The sequence below is a fragment of the Cetorhinus maximus genome, chromosome 9 (assembly GCF_964194155.1).
Source record: "Cetorhinus maximus chromosome 9, sCetMax3.hap1.1, whole genome shotgun sequence".
Taxonomy (NCBI): domain Eukaryota; kingdom Metazoa; phylum Chordata; class Chondrichthyes; order Lamniformes; family Cetorhinidae; genus Cetorhinus; species Cetorhinus maximus.
The window spans coordinates 46,807,345-46,828,794 of NC_135887.1; the positions used below are offsets into that span (position 1 = coordinate 46,807,345).

General features: G+C 43.4%; 1 protein-coding gene across 7 annotated transcripts in view; it reads right to left on the reverse strand.

Moving 5' to 3' along the window:
• LOC144684620 (rab effector Noc2-like) overlaps nucleotides 1-21,450 on the reverse strand; it is a 246,783-nt gene that overhangs the window by 165,778 nt on the left and 59,555 nt on the right. For 3 of the 7 annotated variants that reach the window (XM_078548633.1, XM_078548635.1, XM_078548636.1), the window contains exon 2: nucleotides 12,051-12,113. The exons of 3 other annotated variants lie outside the window; for them this stretch is intronic. The gene's annotated coding sequence lies outside the window, so the exon portion shown is untranslated. Of the gene's footprint in view, nucleotides 1-12,050; nucleotides 12,114-12,686; nucleotides 12,751-21,450 lie in introns of those variants that run through there. One more of the 7 variants, XM_078548634.1, reaches the window with a different exon arrangement.

The following is a 21,450-nucleotide window of genomic DNA, read 5'->3' on the forward strand; positions in this document are numbered from 1 at the left end:
GGTGATGACATGGTGGGAGGGGATGTTCAAGGTGGCGTGACATAGATCAATCTACTGCCCTCTGTGCTCCATGTCATTGTGCCTCTTTGCAACAGCAGCTACAACTGTGTGTTCCTAACTGTGATGAAGGCAGCATGTGGCCGGGGGGGGGGGGGAGAGGACACACTGCACCCCTGCAATGGGCAACTGGGCTTGGGGTAGGATGGCCGCCAGGAGATTGACTGTAAATATATCACTTATCAGTGCTATTTTTTCATTTCCAGGAGAAGAATTCTCATAACACCGCCGAGCGGCTGAGGACTGGCAGTGGGCCAGGTCAGATTTTGCTGCTTAGCCATTTTGAGCAGGAGGCCCTCGAACTGGAGAGGCACCATGCGCCCAGGTCCACCGGAGCCGGAGAGGCTGGGGTTCCACAGGCAGGTATGTGTGGCCAGCACTCACGTCACCAGTAGTCTCCCCACATCCATGGCAGTGCTGAATGTTGAGAGAGTGACATAGCCAACGTGGCTTGCCCATTGCGTGTGGAATGATGAGCACATGATGATCCGGGGGACAGGCATGTACATTGACATTGCTCGCAGGCTAACTGATCGAATGTCCTTACTCTTCCTTTCAGCATCATCGGCGCACGGCCGGGACCCAGAGCAGCAGGGGCCCCCTCTGACACCTGTGGGGCATGAAGCAGCACCATCAGGAGTGTCACACCATCTCTGCCAGGCAGGCACCAGTGCAGATACTAGCACCTTGGTGGGCATCATGTCTTCGGCGAGTGTTCTGGGTCACAGCGGTGAGGGCACTTCACAGTCACTGGAGGAGCTGGCGGAGACAAAGAGTGCCGATGGCGCCAGTAGTCAGAGGACCGAAGGGGCCCAGGCACATGCTCAGTCTGTCGCTGATGAGCCTCTGGACTCATCGGCAATGCAGTCAACGGAGGAGATGCGGCCAGGTGTGCGGGACCATCTGGTGGAGATACATGAGGATGTGCTTGGCTTGGTGTGTGGTGAGTCTATGCGGACTGTAGCTGATGCATTGAGCCTCATGGCTGAGCGCCATGAGTCCTCCATGGAGAGAGTGGCCACTCTCATGGAGAGGCAGCTCCAGGGACAGGATCAGGGGCTCCTGGGGTTGCACTGAGACCTGCAATCCCTCACAGGGGCATTGGCCTCATGTGGTCAGTGCCTGTGTAGGCGGTGGTTTGGACACCAGGTATCTCACCTCGGTGCCCATCCATCTACGGTGAGCAGGGAGCACCGAACAGACCTCACGTCGGAGGAGCAGCTGCCTGTCGTCTGCTGGCGCCTCTCAGGGTGCTCCAGATGAGGGCGGCAGCTCCTCCGCCAGTGACCGCAGAACCCAATGAGGCTGCGACGACTGGGGACATGCCAGCTGTGGAGCTGGCAGCTCCCTCCCAGGTGGGTCCATCACAGGCTCGACGGGCCAGAGGACATCCGCCAAGGTCATCGAGGCCAACAGGACAGCAGAGAGAGCAGGCTGTCTCAGATGCCACTGCCAGCGAGGGGGCACCACAAAGACGTAGCACCCGCAAATGTAAAATGAAGGCACCTTAGGCACACCCTGGGTTTATCACTGGTGGTTTTTATCGTTGGCCCCCCTGAGTTCCTTCTGATTGTGTGTGAAGTGCAACACTATTTTATTTCTGTTATGTCAAGAGACCATTGTTACAGCATTAATGTCGTCTAAAATGGCTGGGGGTGCCTCTTTTCTTGGGCAGGTGCATGGATTCCTGAGATTTGATGAATGATTTGAGTGTCATTTACATTTATTGACTGGGCCCAGCGTCAATGCTCCTATCCAGGCAGATTTTGCACTAAGGTCTCCAGGATGGAGGCTACAGGCCAGGCTTGGTTGGAGATCCATATGTGCTGTGCTAGCTAAAGGTTCCTTGGATTAGAGCAACCCAGGTGTCCTTGCCTCCCTGGAGTATGCCCTGGTCAGCGTGTGCCACTTCATCATTTCCCTGTGCGTTCTCATCCTCGGACTCACTGCTGGACTCATCGTGATCAGCCGCAGCCGCTCCGTCTACATCATCTTCATCCACAGCATTCCCCCTTTGCAGCACAAGATTGTGGAGAGCGCAGCATGCAACCACTATCAGGGACACTCAATCTGGGGGGTACCGCAGTGTGCTTCCGGAACGGTCCAGGCATCTGAAGTGCATTTTGAGAAGACCGATGGCTCTCTCCACCACAGCCCTTGTGGAGGTGTGACTTCTATTTTACCGCTGCTCAGCTTCTGTTCTTGGACAGCGGAGAGGCATCATGAGCCACCTTCTGAGGGGATAGCCCTTGTCACCCAGCAGCCATCCATCCAGCCGGACTGGAACACTGAAGAGCCCCAGAACCTGGGAGTGTCTGAGGATGTAGGCATCGTGGGAGCTGCCTGGGTACCTTGCGCAGACTTGAAGAATCTGCATCCTGTGATCACACACTATCTGCACGTTCATGGAGTGGAAGCCCTTCCTGTTGACGAAGGCACCGGGCTCACCTGCTGGCGCCTTGATGGCCACATGAGTGCAGTCTATAGCACCCTGGACGCGGGGGAAGCCAGCAATGGCCGCGAAGCCTCAGGCTCGCTCTGTCTGGCTGGCCTCATCCCAGCAGCAGTGGATGAAGGTCAATGCATGACTGAACAGAGCATTTGTGACCTGCTTGACACTAGTGTGGACAGCTGATTGCGAGACACCGCAGAGATCACCCACCCGCCCGTGGATGAGCTTCATGCAAATTTCTGATACCCGCCTGCCCGTTGCACCCTTGCAACGAGCCAATGATCGCACGGGTGCCTAAAAATCCAGGTCAGTTGGAGACTCAAGGGCCTTAAGTGGCCCATTAATTAATGGCAGTCACGCAACGGACATCATCGCGCGCCCGCCCACCGAAATATCAAAATGGCGCGTGGTGACGTCGGGACGTGCGCCTGACATCACCACGCGTCATTTTACGCATCGGCGTGCAGGTCCCACCTCACAAGCCAACGAAAAAACTCTGCCCTATATAAATGGGCTGACTCCTCACATGTTCACTTTAGTAAAGCCAAGAAATAATTGCAAAAGCAGTGCAATTTGTCAAATGCAACTCGTTTCCTTAACATTTATAAGGCACTGAGGCCTCACTCACTGATAAACCTGGGTACTGAGAGTGGCACAGGGTACGATGAAGAACCACTACAATGGGAATGGGAGCCAGGCTGAAGGGCAGGTGCAGCCATGGGTAACTTTATTCGCTTAGAGTTCTGTTTTCCTTGTTCCTTTCATGAAGCAACTCCATTAAAAGTCTTTCCCCCAAGCCCACCCCACTCCTTGGTGTTGCAGTCCACATTATTATGGGATGAGCACCTCTTTCTGGCTTCAATTAGGGCACTGCTGTGAACCAGGAAGTTGCTGAGGCTTGAGGGGGTGGGGGCCGGAGGAAAATTCCACAATTTTATCTGTCACTTTCAGACCTGTCCATGTCCAGATTGAGCATGTTCTTTTTTAAAAACTTTTAAACATGCAGGTGAAAATAACTCAATGAAACTCAGTTATTCACATATTTGATCCTCTTATATCAAAAGTTGTCAAGTTTTTAGATATTAAGCTGGGGAGAAACTGCCAGAGCTGGGAAGAGGCTCGGAATTCTTGTGTTGGAGAAGTGGTCCTCTCAGATCCTTGGTCTTCTTCATATGCTTCTGTTCTAATAACCCAATATCATGTTTTTTTTTTAGGAGACATTATAAGCTAAAATGCGCATCTGAATCTTCTCAGTTATAACTTCTGAGACTATTATTTGACATGATAGGATCTTTAGTTTGAACAGAAGTTCAATAGATGGAAGTGGGTTTTTCTCCCAACTTATCAAGCTTCCAGTCTATCAACTTTAACAGTGGTTGTAACAGACAGGAGACTTGGTAACTTGAAGACCAAGCAATAGATCCTGGCTCCTATAAACAAATTTTTAAAATGCACAATTGACTGAATTTAGGTTGTAAATAATAATGTACCGAACCTGTGCAAAGAGTTACAGTGGACACCAGTAATAAATGAAATGGATGCGATAATAGTATCAGCTAAATAACTGATTAAAACCCAGGTTAAATGTTTTAATCACAAGATGGAATTTTTAAAATCACTTGACTGCCTTAGTTCAAATAATGTAGAACTCTTACAGCAGATGGTAGAGCATGGAAAATTATGCCCAAGTCAATTTCTTCAGCAATTTGATAACTAGAGGGTATACATTTAAGATCATTGCCAGAAACAAAAAAGGGGGAGATTAGAATTTTTTTTAAAACACAGATGGCTCTTTGAACACAGAATGCCTAACCAGAACCAATGGTGGAAACAGCTTAAAAATTGCCTTTAAATGGGAAGTTGGTTTTTTTTTTACATGGGATTGGGTGGATAATCCTCACAGTTAGTTGGCACAGTCATGATGGGAATAATAGCCCCCTTTTATGGTGCAAAATTCTTTGACTCTAATTCTTTGATTTGCTATCTTGATCCCCAACCAACCCCGACATCTGTTCATGACTCTCCTTGGGTTAAATCTTAAAATTTTACTTTCCCACAATATCGTGACTTAGTTTGTATGATCTTATTCTATATTATTGTTTATTTGTTTCACCATGCTTACAGCTGTGAACTTAAACATAAGTTTTTTTTATTGTTTCAATATCTGTTGCACATGGTATGGTATCAATGAAATAATTTTTCCTTTCTTTGCATTCTCACTGTATATAGTTTTCCAAAAGGAATAAGCTTTAAGAAAATTAACTGTGGAAGGCTTTCTGAACAATATAAACCTGTGGCTTACTCTTTTATGATCCATGCTACAATAGCAGCCTTATCGGGACCCCATTATCTTGGCGATCCCCATTGACCAGAATCACACATGGAATGACTGCAGCGACAAGAGTAGGATAGAGGCTAAGTATTCTGACTGGCATCTCACCGTTTGGGTTTTGAAATGCAACAGTACAACATGTCTCATCTGGCTTCCCATAGTCAGGTGGCCTCTGCCAAGAGGCAGTCTCTGTAAGCAGACATCTTGAGAACAATTCAATAAAGGCCTATAATGAGGAAGCACTGGAAAGCTCTGCTGTCTTTAAACATGAAATATGGTGTCAGGAAGTGAAGATAAATTAGAGATTTGAAATCCTGCAAATGCTGCAGACACTGAGACCCCAGGCACACAGAAATGTTAAAATCTGTAAAATCTGCTGATAAAGGACAAGGCAAAGCAAACAAACCAAAGGCTACAAATAAAATACTGGCTGTAGAGGAGACACAGCTCAGAAAGGCACACAGAAATGTTCAAATCTGCTAAAAACTGCTGAAAAAGGACAAGGAAAAGCAAACACATACCGAAAGCTGCAAGTAAGATACTGGGTGAGTGAATATGGCACTAAACTTTCCAATCCCAGCTCCTGTCAAATTGAAAGGCACTGCATGGCAGAACTGGCAGTTTTTCCACTTGCAATGGCAAAACTACAAGCTTGCAACAGAGTTAATTAATAAGCGGGAACCAATAAGAGTAGTGACACTTCTAACACTCCTGGGAGGGACTGTTACAAATTGTATACCACCCTAAGTCTAACCGCGAACAAAGAAAACAGACGGCAGAGATTTTGAAAGCATTGAACAAATACTTTGAATCCTAAGTGAATGTTACGTATGAACGCCATGTCTTCAACACTAGAACTCAAGGTGAAAATGCGATCACTGAACAGTATGTGACTGCAGTAACACAGCTTGCAGAATTATGGCCAGGATTTTACGGCCCTGCGTGTCTCCCCAGGATGCAGGGAGCCATTTAAATCTACATTCAGTTCGGCAGGACCGTAATATCCCGCCAGGTGGGAGGGGCCGTAAAATTCTGGCCCATGTTAATTCCAACAGCTAAAAGATTATCTGATTAAAGATAGATTAGTCTTAGGCATTTGAGACCCCTTGGTGAGAGCAAGCCCACTGGAAGATAAGAAACTGACGCTCAAGAAAGCAACGGACGTGTGTAGAAATGAGGAAGTTGTGAAATGCCAGCTGGAGCACATGTATGGCAGAGCAGACCAGGAGATACATTATGCTGAGAGATATTTCAGGTCAAAAGAGCAGAGCAATCACAGATAAAGGCCAGGATACAAATACTGCAGCGGACATAATATAAAAGAGAAGGATTGCCTAGCATGGGGAAAGCAGTGTTTTAACTGCAAGGAACAGAATCATTTTGCACACTAGTGTTTGGCAAGAAAACAGCAAAACAACTTTACAGATGGCCACTGGAGAGATACCAGCAGAACAGTATGAAGAACTATACAATAGGTTGGTTCCATCAAGTCTGTGGAGGGTACAATGATGAACATAGGAGGAGAGTATCAAGTGAACAAGAAGTGTCAGATACACACTGGTGCGTCGTGCAACAATGACCTTCACAGACCTGTGCGAAGTGGCACAACACGGCGATCTGAAAATTAGACCTTTGAAATTAGGATTGAGGTGATATGATGGCATGATACTCATACCAAGAGGACAAATTAGTCTGAGAGCCGAAAACAATGACAAGAAGGAAGAACTAGAGTTCCAGATCATAGATGGGATGCAACAGCCACTCATCTCAGGTGAAGCAAGTCTACAATTTGGACTGGTAACCATGAACGTGCCAACAGAGAAAGGACAGCAAAAGACTCCAGAGCAAGGGTAACAGAAGGCCCCAGAGCGAAGGAGACAATATTCAAGTAAACCATTATTCAAGATGGTTGCCGACCATGTCAGTGCAATGAAGCACACAAGCCGAAGATAAATGAAACAGTTCTACAGGGAAATATTCACATCAGAACTGATCTGAAAGATTTGAAGCACAAGATTCAAGCTCAGTGTATAATGTTGAAAACACACGATAAGCTGAAGTCCTCGATGAACCAAGCTGTGCGAGATCTGAACAAACAAATTTAAGATGATACAAAGGAACCAGGAAGAAATAATGACCCTCAACTCCACAGTTGGCAAAACAAAGCGGGCATTGAAAAAGACTCAACCAGGTGTACAGCCAAGCAAAACAGCAGGCAGAAAAGGCATGCAAGGAAGTTGCAACCCTGAGAGATTCCTTGAAGAATCAATATGTAGTCATGGAAAAACATTAGGAGTAAGATGGACATTGAAAATGTGAAATCTTCCAGCTTCAACGAGCAGCAGCAGCTCGACATGATCAGGAACTCATCAACCCAGCACAGACTAACTAGTGGAACAAACAGTTGTTAATGCATGAGAACAGTGAGTGTATAGTGAGTAACTTGGGTAGCTCATAGTTACACATGATACAAATTTGTCTTTTGTTCGCTAGGAACAGGAGATGTTTATATCTTTTTTTGGTATAAAAAGCGGGATGTTTGGGTTTTGAAATACAACAGTACTACATGTCCCACCTGGCTTTCCATAGTCAGGTGACCTCTGCCATGAGATAGTCTCTGTAAGCAGACATCTTGAGAACAGTTCAATAAAAACCTACAATGAGAAAGTACTGAGAAGCTCTGCTGTCTTTAAACGTGAAACACTCGCCATAAGCCTCCGTGAGTGTAGTCACAACGATGTTCAAAAAGCTCAACACCAAACACAGGTCAGTCCACTTCATCAGTGTTCATATTTAAACCAATCGACTTTGAAAAAAGCAGGGGTTTACCTATTACCAGAATGCAGTGAACCCTAACATCAGCTGAGAAACCTTTGCTCCCCTTCAATCTATGTCTTGGAAGAAATCACTCATTTCTCCAAACAGATTGCAAAAAGTAATTTTATGATTGATAATGAGAATAAATTATTCACAAGGTATGTAAGGATTTTGAGGATCATTTTAATCTAATTTGCTTGGTGGGAAGCCCATGGGATGGGGTGGAATGCCAGTTTTACACCCCACCTGACATTACACGCCATTCATTTCAATAGAGACCAAAATTGGGCAAAGTGTAAAACCAGTGTTGAACCCAATTTCCCAATGGACAGGTTAGGTTAAAGTTACCCCCACTGCGTGTGCATGCCCCAGTATTCCCAATCCTCAGTCTTAGAGAAAAGGCTGTTTGTACAGGTGGGTGGACTGACCTTCAAAGATGGCTACATCAACAGGTAATATTAGGCAGCTGGGAAGGTATGACCAGGACCAAGAGCTTTTCAGTGTGTATGGGGAGTGGTTAGAGGTGTTTTTGCTGCTAATAATATCCACAAAGATCCTGATAATCCAGCTGTTGGTCAGGTAGTGGGGGAAAGGTAGGTCACGATATTTTTAATGGACAACAGGCCCAGATGTGTATAAAATGCTCAAGAATTTGCTCGCCCCCCTAAGCCAAAAGATACGCCGTTATCGGGCATTTTATGTAAGCTTAAGCAGCACCAGAATCTCAAGCCATTGGAGATTGCAGAAAGCTATTGGTTTGGAACAAGGAATCAGTTACCCATTGAGGACATTGGAGAGTTTATCGTGGCTTTGATGAAGCTGTAATTCATTGTAATTTTGGAGAATTTCAAGAGAGAGCACTGCGTGTGGTTTAAAAAGCAAACGCATTTGCAGTAAGTTGCCGACATTACCAAAGTTAACTTTCGATATAGTTCGCCAGTCATCTGCTGACGTAAATAAGCTGTAGCTGAGTAAGCTGAAGGTCCCAACAAAGCCAATTAGAAGTAGCAGTGGTACTACAAAGTCCTGTTACCAGTGTTCAAGCCAACATTGGGCACAGAATTGTCCATTTGTGAAGACAGAGTTCTACAACTGCAAGAAGAAGGGTCATCTTGCCAAGGCATGTGAAAAGAATGTAAACAGGAGAAAACGCTGGCTAGAGACTGCATACGGTTGTCAAACAGCACCAGGTCAATGAAGGGTCAGTTGAGACTCTTGTTAGCTCTTATTAAACAAATGCTAGATACAAATAAGAAACATCAGTTGTCATTGAGTCACAAACTGACAAATTTTTGTTTATCATAACACGCCTCACACTATTATCGACAGAAAGGCAGTTGAATTGTTTCTTAGAAGACGTCCTAGAATGAGCTTTTCATTGCTGAGGCCACATTTAGCACAGTCAGAAGAGGAGAACCAATCCAGGCAGAAAGAGGGTCATAATAGGGTTAAGAGTGAGAGAAAGAAATCTGAAGTTGAACCAGAAGGGTTCTTCACTTTTATATGTCTTCAATATGTCTCTTTTTTCAGCAATATTCAAATTTAAATGTTGTACAACTTTTTCATTAAGGACAAAGGAATATAATATCACCCTCTTGTGGCCATTTGTGTACGTATATATAAATCAAACTGGAATAAACCAGTTCTGTTGGGTACTTGAAATCCATGCTGCACAGAGTCTCTTTTTGCCCTGCAAGATATCACAGAGACAGCTCTATGTTTTATTCTAGGGGTAGAATTCTGCCCCCCCCGCCCCACTCTTCCCCACCCTCCCCATCAGGGGGGTTGTGTGGGGGCGGACACAGGCCCGATCAGCGCCCCCGATCGGGTCCGCATCGCCATTTTACATGGGCAGGCCAATTAAGGCCCGCCCAGCGTGACGCGCACCCGGAAGCGCTGTGCGCTCCCTGTGCAGGCTGGGGGGGGGGGGTCCCCTGAGTCGGGAGTGCGCTCTTTCGTGCATGCGCGCGAGTTTTAAGTTTTAACAGTTCAATAAACTGTTGGAAAAATTTTTGTAACATGTACCCTCATGTGAAACTGTCACATGAGCTGGGACATGTGCATTAATTTCAATAAAATTTTTTGAGAATATTTGAAATCATTCATGAAACTTCATCCTGCCCGTGGATGAGGTTCCATGAAAAAATGCGAAGGCTGCCTGACTAATCCGTTAATTATTTTAATTGTTAGTTAAATAGCCTTAATAGGCTGCGCGCCCACTGAATTGAAAATCTGAATGACGCGCAGAGACATCGGGACACACGCCCGACGTCACCCTGCGTAATTTTACGCCTCAGCGAGTGGGCCCAACCCCTGCTCACCGATCCAAAGATTCTCCCCTAGTAGTTGTAGTCCATCTGAATGGCACATTGCAATAATAGAGCATTCTGGAAAATTAATTACTTGGGTAACTCTCTCCTAAACTAGACCTAGAGATACAACAAGTTAGGGATAGTAGCAATCCTTAAGCCCCGGACCAACAGATAGAGGGTTAGGCTACGTAAGAGAGTATTCCAAGCACAAAATCATGATTTTTATTTGACAGAATAATTAGTTTTTGAATAATTGTTTAACTATTTATTAGATATATTAGTATTAGATATTATTAGCCTTATTGAATGTTTGATGGTGAACCTATATGCTCATTCACTTGGAGAGAGATTTCTTTCCTCCCAGAATTTTACTCCTTTGATTTCTTAGTGGTTTTTTTGCAGAACCTTTATCTTTTTGCTAAATGGGTCAGTTTTGCATCAGGCTCTCAGCTGATTCAGTCTCCTTTTGTCCTCGGTCCACAGGAAAAGTATAACTTTTTTTAATTTAAAAAAATGTATCTTTCAGAGCTCTTCTGGCCTAGTTTCTCTTTGCCCTGACATGAGATTCACAGCTGCTTCTAGCTGAGGCTACAGAATTACAATTGCCGTTAGGTCTCAATATCATCAGTACCTGACATGCAAATGAAAAAAAACGGACCTTATCAGCTTTGGATGGGTGCCCTAGCCACCTGTTCAGTTGAGCTGGTTACCATTGGGAATGGTCAGCTTCCAAGGGCTCCAAGAAACATAAATTACCAAGAGAATTTTAATGATTCACTCTCTTGGTTTCCACTGGGTAGACAGGGTAAAGTTAAAATTGTTTTATGTAAATGTGTTTTGATAAATAACACAAATAAGTCCATCACCCAAAACCACAGAACAAACAAGAGGTTTGTAATTACACTTCTAACCTCTTGTTAACTGCTACCACTCTTGTTCCTTCTGCTCCTGGAAAATACATGTGGGAGAGCATGGGAAAGCGATTAGTATTCATTGTTGAACTTCTGACAGCCAGATAGTTAAGTAGGAAGCCAGAAGCCAATCTTTTATTTAATATTTGATTTATTTGCAGAAAGCAACATCCCAAATGTCTGCTTCCTTCCTGGCCAACACCCAGTCTCCCAGATGTCCCTCTTTACATGTGCTCAAGGTACTTAATCAATCAATCATATATATGACATATATATCCTCAAACTTAATAGCACAATTAATATTCATGATGACATCTACAAGTTCTATATAGTACAAGCAGAAAACATATTTAGGTATCTGCACCCACACACATTTTTTAACTTCAATCTTTTGCAATGCATAGTTTACAGTAAAACATTTTGTCTCACTTTCTTATATTTTGCATTGCATTTGAGTCTTTCACCTATTTATTTGATTTTATTTCTTACTATTTGTTTCTCTGCAGAATCTTTTTGTTTTATTCACTACATTTCCACTCTATTGCCCATTTGCACTTTTCCTGTTGTCTCATCAAATTTTAACAACATGCCAATAGCCCCCATGACCTAAATAAATATAGAAGTAGGATTAAGAAAATATAGAAAAGATGTTTCACTAGATTTTGGTGAAAGTTATCCAATAGCACACCAAAGCAAGCAGAAAAGGGCATAAGGGCAATTTTGTGACTGGCTTTAAGTACTAAACAATGGCTATGTGGCTTTCACAAGACTACAGTGAAAAAGAAGTCCGTTAAGTTCCCCCAGTATACAACAAACCTAATCCTAACGTGTGCAGAGGCAAGTGAAGAATTCAAGGCTGTACAAGCATTATCTCACTTGAATAGTACTCAAAGTCTGTTACATAATTTAAGGTTAGTTGATAAAGTCCTTATGCTATTCTTTTCTGGTTTAGAGGATCAACTAAACCCCTTAGCAGAAGTTAAACTCAGCCTTTATTCACTTTGACATGTAAACATGTAAATACAACACCTCATATTTGGCCAAGGGTTCATGATTCAATTCCAGCAATGTATCATTGGCACAGGCACAGTGTGAAATGTTACTATGGCTGAGAATTTACTTAATTCAGACTTTCAAATTCAGTGCATCAACAAAGACAATTAACTTACTTTAAAAGCAGCAAATTTCAAAAGCCATGAACTGTAACTTGTTCTTGCTGGATTCTATTCAGCCTATAGGCAGAAAATAGCAGTGCTTTAGAACGGTCTATTTCAGATAGGACACAGACACTACAGAACTGTAACAGATTATGAAACCTAATTGTAGACTGCTGAATCCCATGGTGAGATTTTCCACTGGTAGTTCTAAGACTGTATTGTGCTGCAGTGTTAAGCATCCTGTTCCTCACATCACTGTTTGCCTGCCTGGCTTAGGCCAAATGGAAAAACTGACCAAACTCTATCCTTGGAGCTTGCCCTGACCAACCAACTGTCAATAGCATCTGCAAATGTCTCAATAACTGCAATATCAGGTTACGGTTGTTACCAATTTGTACATCCCATTTTAATCTTGCTAAAATGTATATTTTAAAGCATATTAAATAAACCAAAAAATGGTCTTATAATCTGTATATGCCCCTGCAATAAAGCAAAAGACCCACAGCAATATAGATTGGGGGGGAAATGACAATCAAGCCAGCGTTGCATCAATTTGTTGAGAGTCACGCTGGTACTTCAAACACCACACTGCCCTTGAAACCAGTTTTAAATTGATGGTGTCATTCTAAATTTACAACATTTACATACCTAATATTACAGTTTTGAGGACATCCATCACCATCCAGGCCTCGTACATTGTTCAGTTGTGATTGTTTAAAATTCCATAAACAATCAACCAAAGTACATTCAAAATGAGTATAAAAAAAAATTATTTCCTTTCTCACCCCCTCAGCTTATGATAACCTACAAAAATTGTTAATATAGGAGAGCTGCAAAAAAACTTGTAACAACAATAAATAGCTTCTGATTGGGTCCTTGAACCATTGAGGCCATTACCTAAGCAACAGCTTTAAAGAGACAGGCTAGGGTAGCTACTAAACATTATAACCATATCCCACACCCAAGGCAATCACATAGAACATTTGTTAGTTTTTAAAATATTCCCAGCTTTGTCCTTTTTGCTTTACAATTTAAATTACACATTCTTCTAACATTCTCCAAGGCAATTTTGGTATTCATCAAAAATTAACAAATTCCATCTGAAAAGTATCACATTTTGTGTGTGTGTGTATGTATATATACACACATGCACACATATATACACACGCCAATATTCCAGTTACTAATACCTTTCTTTGAAATAAATAGATTAATCCACTTCAAACTTCCCTACAGATTACAACCTAATCTAAGTTAGTAGTTCCATACTAAATTGGCACATTTAAATGGAAATTTTAATGCTTAAGATTTACACCCAACCACAGAAATTTCCACAAACAATTTGGATTTTCTTTTTGCCAAAAATCACTGCTGGAGCTTTATTTTAACAGCAGAGACATACTTGCAATTGCACAAAGATTTACACAAGATCTCATGATAATGGTGGTAAATATGAGAGCTCCTCATGGGTTCCTCACAGGTCCTGATGGTCTTTGGGGCAAGTGAAAGAACTTTCATATTCTGCCATCTGCAGCACTGTTTTCTATTCATCCTACCCATTTTTAAGTGCATTTTCTTGAACCCTTTATACGGTACCTGCTTTTTTACACCAATTCTCTTCTCATTAATTAGATATATCCATGATCATAACCCTCCAGCTTGGTGAATAATAAAACAGAGCCGATAATTTATCCCACAAGCTCAACATCAGTTCTATATTGTGCCTTGACTAGTAAGAAAGAATTGTCCCTGCCCACCTATAACATGATGAAACACATCACACACCATTTTTAGGCAAGAATATACCTGGGATATGGTTTAAGGCAGCAGAAGCCTTTGGCATATGATCATTTTGCCTGAAAACTGGGCAGTCAGTGCCAAGAGGCCATAAAAGCTGAATCTGATCTTGTCTTCACCTGATATTCGCATACATGCTGGAGCTCAACTCTGGTTGGACATATTCCTGGAGACTTCATCACATGACCAACTGCAGCAACCACCCCAACCAGTCAAACAACCTGTTTTCCCATCTCTAATATTTTTAAAAATCAAGATAAGTGTTCAAGGAAAATGGGAAAAAAACATACACATATCTTTTAAATGTGTCTGGATTTTCTGCTGGATTGCTCACAGCAGTGTCCAGGAGATTAATCTTTCATTCCAGGAGACTCCGACAATCCTTGTGAGTTGGCAACACCAATACATACACTTGTAGCAGGGTTGTTAGACTACAATCAAGATTGATAACCCTGATTGACTCCCCTCCCCTCCTTGCCATCTAACCAGAAAAAGACCCACTATAGCAAAGATCGACTGTTTCAGCACAGCACAGCAATATATATGGTTAAAAGATTTTTTAATCATTGCGATTTGGATTCCAGCCATCAAAAGTTCATAAGGGTCCAACACCACCCTCAAAAAGAATATAAATACTTATTTTAAAATTACATTAAATTATTATAACACACTGATACAGATGTAGTATATTATTTTTGCATGTGGCAACATAGGGATTGGCGTCAAATTGTTTTAAATGCTTTACAAAACTCCTCCTTGGCATTTTGGCACATTATTTTTAATCTCCCTTGGCTACTTACTAGATTTCAATTAAGCAATCAAGATTAGATCACCAGTTAAGTGCCTCCCACTAAATCACTGCATTCCTGAGTCATATGTTATGCAAGCTGAACCAGAAAACAAGCTGACCAACAGCTTCCTAAAAGAGGGCAGTTCAAGAACATCCCTGAAAGGACTTATGACAACAAAAACTTAAACTGAACGCGAGAGGGGGAGGGAGTGGTGGCGGTGGAGGATGATGAGCTTGTCATAAATGAAGCTGCAGGCATACCCAAATCTTTTATTACAAATTGGAAAAGTAAAAAAGTTGTTTAAAATCATACCTTGGACACAATGGGTTAAAAGCTCGCTAAGGCCCATTAGTGGGAGCCCGGGTCACAATGCATGATCAACCCAGGCCTGATGGAAGTGATGCAGGCATCATACAAACTCCATGTGCCTGCCAATATTTCCTCTAATTTCTGTTTGCTGTGTGTGGTCCATTTGAGATTATCACACATCTTAATAGGATCATTGCTTGACCGCAGACTCTCTTTCCCTGTGCAGTACATTGTCGATTCCAGCTTGACCACGCATCGACACAGATTAGAGGGAATGTTGTTGCCTGTTCACCTCCATGAATGTGGCATGCAGCCTAGGGCTAAACAATTTACTGACTGCACTCAGCAGAGTGAGCCCAGGTTCACATGAGGCTACCACCAATTAAAACCAATCTGCATCTCTTAAAGTGCATGTTTGAAGCCAACAGGTGCTGGAAGTAGATGGGAAAGACCTTTGAGCAGGAAGGCATCAGAGCAATGGAGGAACTGGCCAAAGAAAGGGCTCCCAGGTTCTTAGATACAGCATTGGAGATGGAAAGGATGATAGAGGTAAGCTTTCCCTTGTTAAGATATAGCATTTGAAGATTCATTCACTGACCTTGACCATATGTGTGAGGTCATTGAACTTTTTATGGCTTTGTATCCAAGTCCTTGAGGCCAAACTCTTAGCATTGACCTCCGTGGCTAACAGCTTCCACTACTTTCACAGTGTAATTTTGGGGAAACCAAGTGGCAAAGAACCAGAGTGAGGCAGACATGGCTGCACGTCCTCACCCTCTTGGAGGAGACAATGCTTGGCATTATTGGCAAAAACATCACTGAGGTCGTTGCAACCAGCTATCCAGAATGACTGGATGTACCTGTCTTACGTACCTTCTGAAACCCTACTTCATTCTCATCCAGCGATCTGTTATGATGTACAAGCTGCCAATGGTGTAACCATGCACATTTTTCTTTTGATTCATTCACCACCTCCTCCTTTCCTCACCCAAACTTCATCTTGTGCATTTATACTTTCAGATACCTGAAACCTGCTACCTGATCAACCAGTGATGCCTGCTGAGGATGAAGGTCCAAAGGAAGAGCACACCTGAGAATGAAGTACCATCATTTGATCTGACACATGCAGCCACCAGCTCAGGCATTGGCACTATGCATACCTAAGACTATAATATAAAAGGTGGGATCTGGACATGATGAGTGAACTGGACATGAGTGGTCTGAAGCAAGGTAAAGATAGTGCACGTGCCAGCTCCCTGGAGGGCGATGGCACACACAATTCTGCTTCAGAGGTCTCATTAGGACTTTGATGGAGCAGCATACAGGAAAAGGCTGATGGCCGTGCATACCAATATGCTTGATGAATTGGCAGGCCCACCAGAGAGCTTGTTGTCACCATCAAGGAGAATGAAGAGTCAGCTCCAATGTGGCACAGGGCTTTGTGCAGAACTTAAACCTAACCTTTCCATTGTGGAAGTAGTGGCCAACTCCATGAGAACATTTGCGGACCCAGTCATGATGCAGCACCTGATGGTGGATGTCTCAGCTTCCATTGCAGCACAGGCAAAAGCTACTAACATCTCAGGCTGAGGTCATGAGGTCTGTGCTTGTTGCCATGCATGCTCAGACTGCTGCCATCATGGATGCGGACACCGGTGCTCTAAGGGGCTTACAGGGTCTCACAGCAGTCCAGCAACCTGTGCTCTAGCAGATTACTACAATTGCTGAGAGGCTGGCCTGAGGGAGTGGCAGTGGTTCTGTTGCCCTCTCTCAGGGTGACAACATTCATGTTCCCATCATTGTCACTTAGCCAGTGCCCTTGTTGTTGTCTGTCAACCATCCAGCCTACACAACTGCCAAGCAGAGGTGGTACAGTCCAATGCTGGTCCCTTAAGGCCCAGAGCTGCCTGAGGTCATCCTGCAAGGCCATGTTCAGACTCCACTATTGAAGTTCACAGCTTTCCATCAGCTATGCTGCAGCCACTGGTGTAGCAATGCACAGAAGCACCAGGCTAGGCAAATTCTAAGGAAAGCATGGATGAATATTTGAGTATTGCAAGCCTTTTTGGAAGAATGTTTGGATAAAATTGGTATGGAATGTTTGTCTTCTGTTATTTTTTTTCAGGATTTTGGTCAACAAGATACTGTGAATGGTTCGCAACAGACAGATGGAAAGGTGGGGAAGTGTGGAGCAACGATGATCTGGATATTTTAACAGGGGAACGAGAGTCTGAAGAGATGCTCACAGACACCCTAGGTAGAGCAACGATCCCCCAGATGCCTCCTCCCTTCCTCCTTCTGAGACGGTCATCAAAGGCCTGGTGGTAAGGGCTGCACCCTCATGATTGACAGGTTGTAGAGGATGCAGACGACCACCATGAATCACCAGGTATTCCAGGAAGTACTGGAAGGCTGCCCAAGCTACATACCTCAGGCACATGAACCCGATGCCCACCCTTCAGAACATGGCAACCGGCATAGGCTGCACCAGAAGTAGCCAGGAGTTGATCCCAACAAATGTTTTCCAATTTCCTGCTCCTGAGATGACACTGTGGTGCCGAGTTTGCAGCCAATAGATAAATTTTAAAATTACTGAAGATGACAGGAGCACCAAAATTGTGATTTTTAACATTTGGCATGTTGCAACATTTTTGGACAACACTTTAAATCTGCCTCAAACAGCATCTCTCAAAACTGTTTCAAAACCATCACACCACCTCAAATAAAACAACCCTCAACCCCTGGTACTCTCTAACTAATGCCTCATTGTCCACCTTCCTTTTCTTCTCTAAGGTCCTCAATGTATTATTGCCTCAGCTCTTTGGTCATGGGCAGAATTTTCCATACCCATTGGCATCAGGCATGAGCGGACAATATGCCAGGAAGGCCAAAAATTGGTTTCACGCTATCGTGATACCAGTTTGTGATCATCCGCTCCACCCGTCAACGGCAAGCCACCTTTGCCACCCATCGCCGGACTTCGGGAACTTCATTTTAATACAACTACATATGATTATAAGCTGTGTTTTACATAAGCGACATGCACCTGGCGAGCTGCACTTCGCTCGGGAATTCAAGGTTTGTTTGTCTACCTTTCTTTGGACAGCACTCGCAGTCATTATTGCCAGGCTTCACAGGCAGCACCACATCACTTTTAAGGGGGCTTATTGACAGGTCTCTATCTACCAGACCAGCCATAAGGCGGGGGTGGCTTTCCAACGGCTGCAGGGCTAAGGCTTGCTTGGGGAAGGGGGAGAAGTGACCTCAGGCAAGCCAAGAGGCTGCAAAGTGAGGACTGTACTGGGAAAGGGGTCTATCTGAGGGGATGTGTGGAGGTACATGTTGATCTATGCAAGTGGCCTCAAAATGGTGAGGACTGAGGAGGCAGTCTCCAGAGGAGATGAAGCTAGATGGTGATACGAGGGTCTGTGTGAGAGAGTGAGTGGTGATGTCCCTTCAGATGCCAGTGAATGTGTGATGGCCTTGTGAGTGCATGAGTTTAGAGTGATGAGATGGTTGCCTTACACTGGTGGCACGGATGAGATCAATCATCTGCTTTCTGCATTGGATGGCCGACGTCTTGTGTGTAGCATTGGCACTAACCACCTCTGCCACCACCTCCCAAGCCGGAGTGGTGAGACTGATTGGCCTCCTGCAGCCAGAGCAGGGGTGGAGGACATCGCAGCAGGCCTCCACGGTGTCCAGGAGGCATCCCAGGAATGCGTCATTGAATCGGAGGGCTGCACTCTTCTTGACTTTTGGGGCCAAGTCTTTACCGGTGCCCTCCTGGGCTGCAAGCATTGAGAAGCATGTGCACAGCTGCAGTTTGAATATGGCGCCCTGCATGAGGAAGAGGTGAGGCGGGCAAATCGGAGGCCACCCGCCAGCGAGACAGCATGTCTCCTGTGGCTGCATAATTAACAAGGCAGGAATGGGGCGGTATGGCACAAAAAGCCGCCATTGCAGCCAGCGGGTAAAATATCCTTTTTCCCGCCCACTACCACACTTAATTGAAAATCTGGGATGATTCTGCCCATTTCTCTCTGAACTAAAATCTCTTCATTGTAGTTTCCAATCTTCTTACAGCACCAAGACAGCTCAGGCCAAAGCCATAAAAGCATTATCTGTGATTAACGATTATGCTCAATTTCCCCTCTCCCTTTACACCACTGCTGATTACCCAACAATTGCTTTAGTCTCTATCTCAAAACTCTCTATCTAAACACCAATGTATTTTCAAAACCATCCTTTCAACCAAGCTTTCATTCACCCAGTCGTTATCACTAGTTGTTTAGCCTCTATTCCTTTTACTCCCCTCTCTGTAAAGCACTTTGGAGAATTTTCTATGATGAAGGTGTTATCAAAATGATAGTTATCATCTTTCAAGCCAAAAATAACTTATCCTATAGTCACAAGTATTTTAAATGTGATTATAAAAGTAGTTCCATGCACTTCAATACAAGATCATGGGTTGATTTTTGTTTAATGGGAATTTAAACAAAGGCCATGATGTAAACTGAAACCTTTTAGCAAACCCTTACAATAACCCCAACCAAAAATGCATACAAGAGGAAACTGTTTCATTATCACATCTGTCGCCGTCCCAGATACCATGTCAGCCAGAGGTAGTTGGAGATTATCTCAAGATAGAATGAAAGAGTACTGATTTATTCATTTTTAAATTTCCAAACAGCTTCAGGAGAGATTACAGTGTGTCAATATCACTGAAATACAACTGTTGAACCAGATTCTGATGAGTCTCCTACACATATTGTGAGGAACCCGTTTTTGGAAAAATTGAAGGACGTTGAATTTTGTGACTTCTGACTTATTTTAAAAGTTTGCAGTATTAATTCGCGGCTGTGAATATGCCATTCTTCAAAAAACCATGGTTCAAGATAGATGTCCAGCAAGGAACACCTGGTGAGGGAAGAGACAATTTGTATATCCAACTTAAAGAACTGCTGTTGCCAGGGTAAAGACTCTTGCTGATTGGTTAAAAACACCTGGCCTAAGAGAAGTATTCTTTGAACGTTTTAGTCTACAAAACTCGCAGGCAGGGAGTGTGTGTGTGGCTGCCATAGAAACAAGCTGCAAGGAAAAGAAAAAGACCCTTTCTGCCCCACCTTTGTGTTAAACCTTCCTCAAACATCTCATCAGGATAACTCATCTTTTTTTTTCTCTCCAGAGTTCACAAAGTTGTGATAAAGAAGAGTCATCAAGTGCAGTTTCACCAACAAACATCTGAAAGAACTTCCAGATCTATTGTGACAAGAATTCTGTTAGATCAACAGCATTGAGATCTCTGAATTTTCCTTTTAAAAGAAACCTCCCCATACTCCACCCTCTGCAGGGGACTGTGTTTGTTTGTTTTGTCCTGCATGGTGTTTGAGAGTAAGTGAGCGTATGAGGGCTCAAATAACTTTTTTTTTAAATGGGAAAAATTGTTGCACTTCTAAACTACAACTTGTATGTTAACTAGTCTATTAACTTGTTTTTAAAAAGTAGTTTATTTTATAATAAATCAATATTTTTTGTGTTTACTGAAAGAAGCCTGGCTAGAGTTTTTTATGCTAGGAATAACATTATCAAAGGTAAACAACTGGCCAGTTTTGTGGGTGAATTAAACATTTAAACTATTGTTACAACCTGTAGAGAAGTGGGGCTAGAATTAACTGCACAGTTCTCCTATCTCAGTTCGTACATAAGATTGGGCGCTCTCACGGGATTTGAAGCGCGGACAAGTGATTGGATGCAGATTAATAATAATTGTTAAAGGATAAGACGACAGATACTCAGGTTTCTGATTCATTGGTAACCGACATGGCTTTGGAAGTTGCTATGACTTTTTTGAAAGTTGGAAGATTTATCCCTGACTGGTTTACAAAAAGTAACCAAAGCTAAGCTAAGGGAATTGGCACATAAATTAAAATTAGAATTAACCAAAGAGGCAAGAAAAGCAGACATAATTGAGGTAATAGCACAGCATTTGAAATTGGAAGGGATACAAGAGACATCACATTCTTCAGGGGGAGTCAAATGAGTTAGCTAGGATTCAGTTGCAATGAAGCAGCTTGAACACGAAAAAGAAGTAAAGAAACTTAAACTTGAATTGGAAAGAGCAAAGAGAAAGAGCATTTAAGCAGCTAGAACTGGAATTTCAGGCAAGAGAGAAGGAACAAAACGGGAATACCAGCTTAAATGGCTGAAATTTAAAACAGAAGTACCAGATGTTGGGGCACGTTTTGCACACAGAACTTCTCCCAACCTGGGGTCCAATGGAGAGATGTTCAAGTTTGTACATGCCCTTCCAAAGTTTGAGGAAAGGGATGTAGAGGCATTCTTCATTTCATTTGAGAAGGTAGCTAAGCAAATGAAGTGGGCCAAAGGGAAGCTGGACATTGCTCCTGCAAAGTAGGTTAGTGCACAGAACTCATGAGGTTTATGCATCACTTTCCTAAGAGGTATCTATGGATTAAAATGCAGTAAAGAAGGCAAGTCTTAGTGCATGTGAG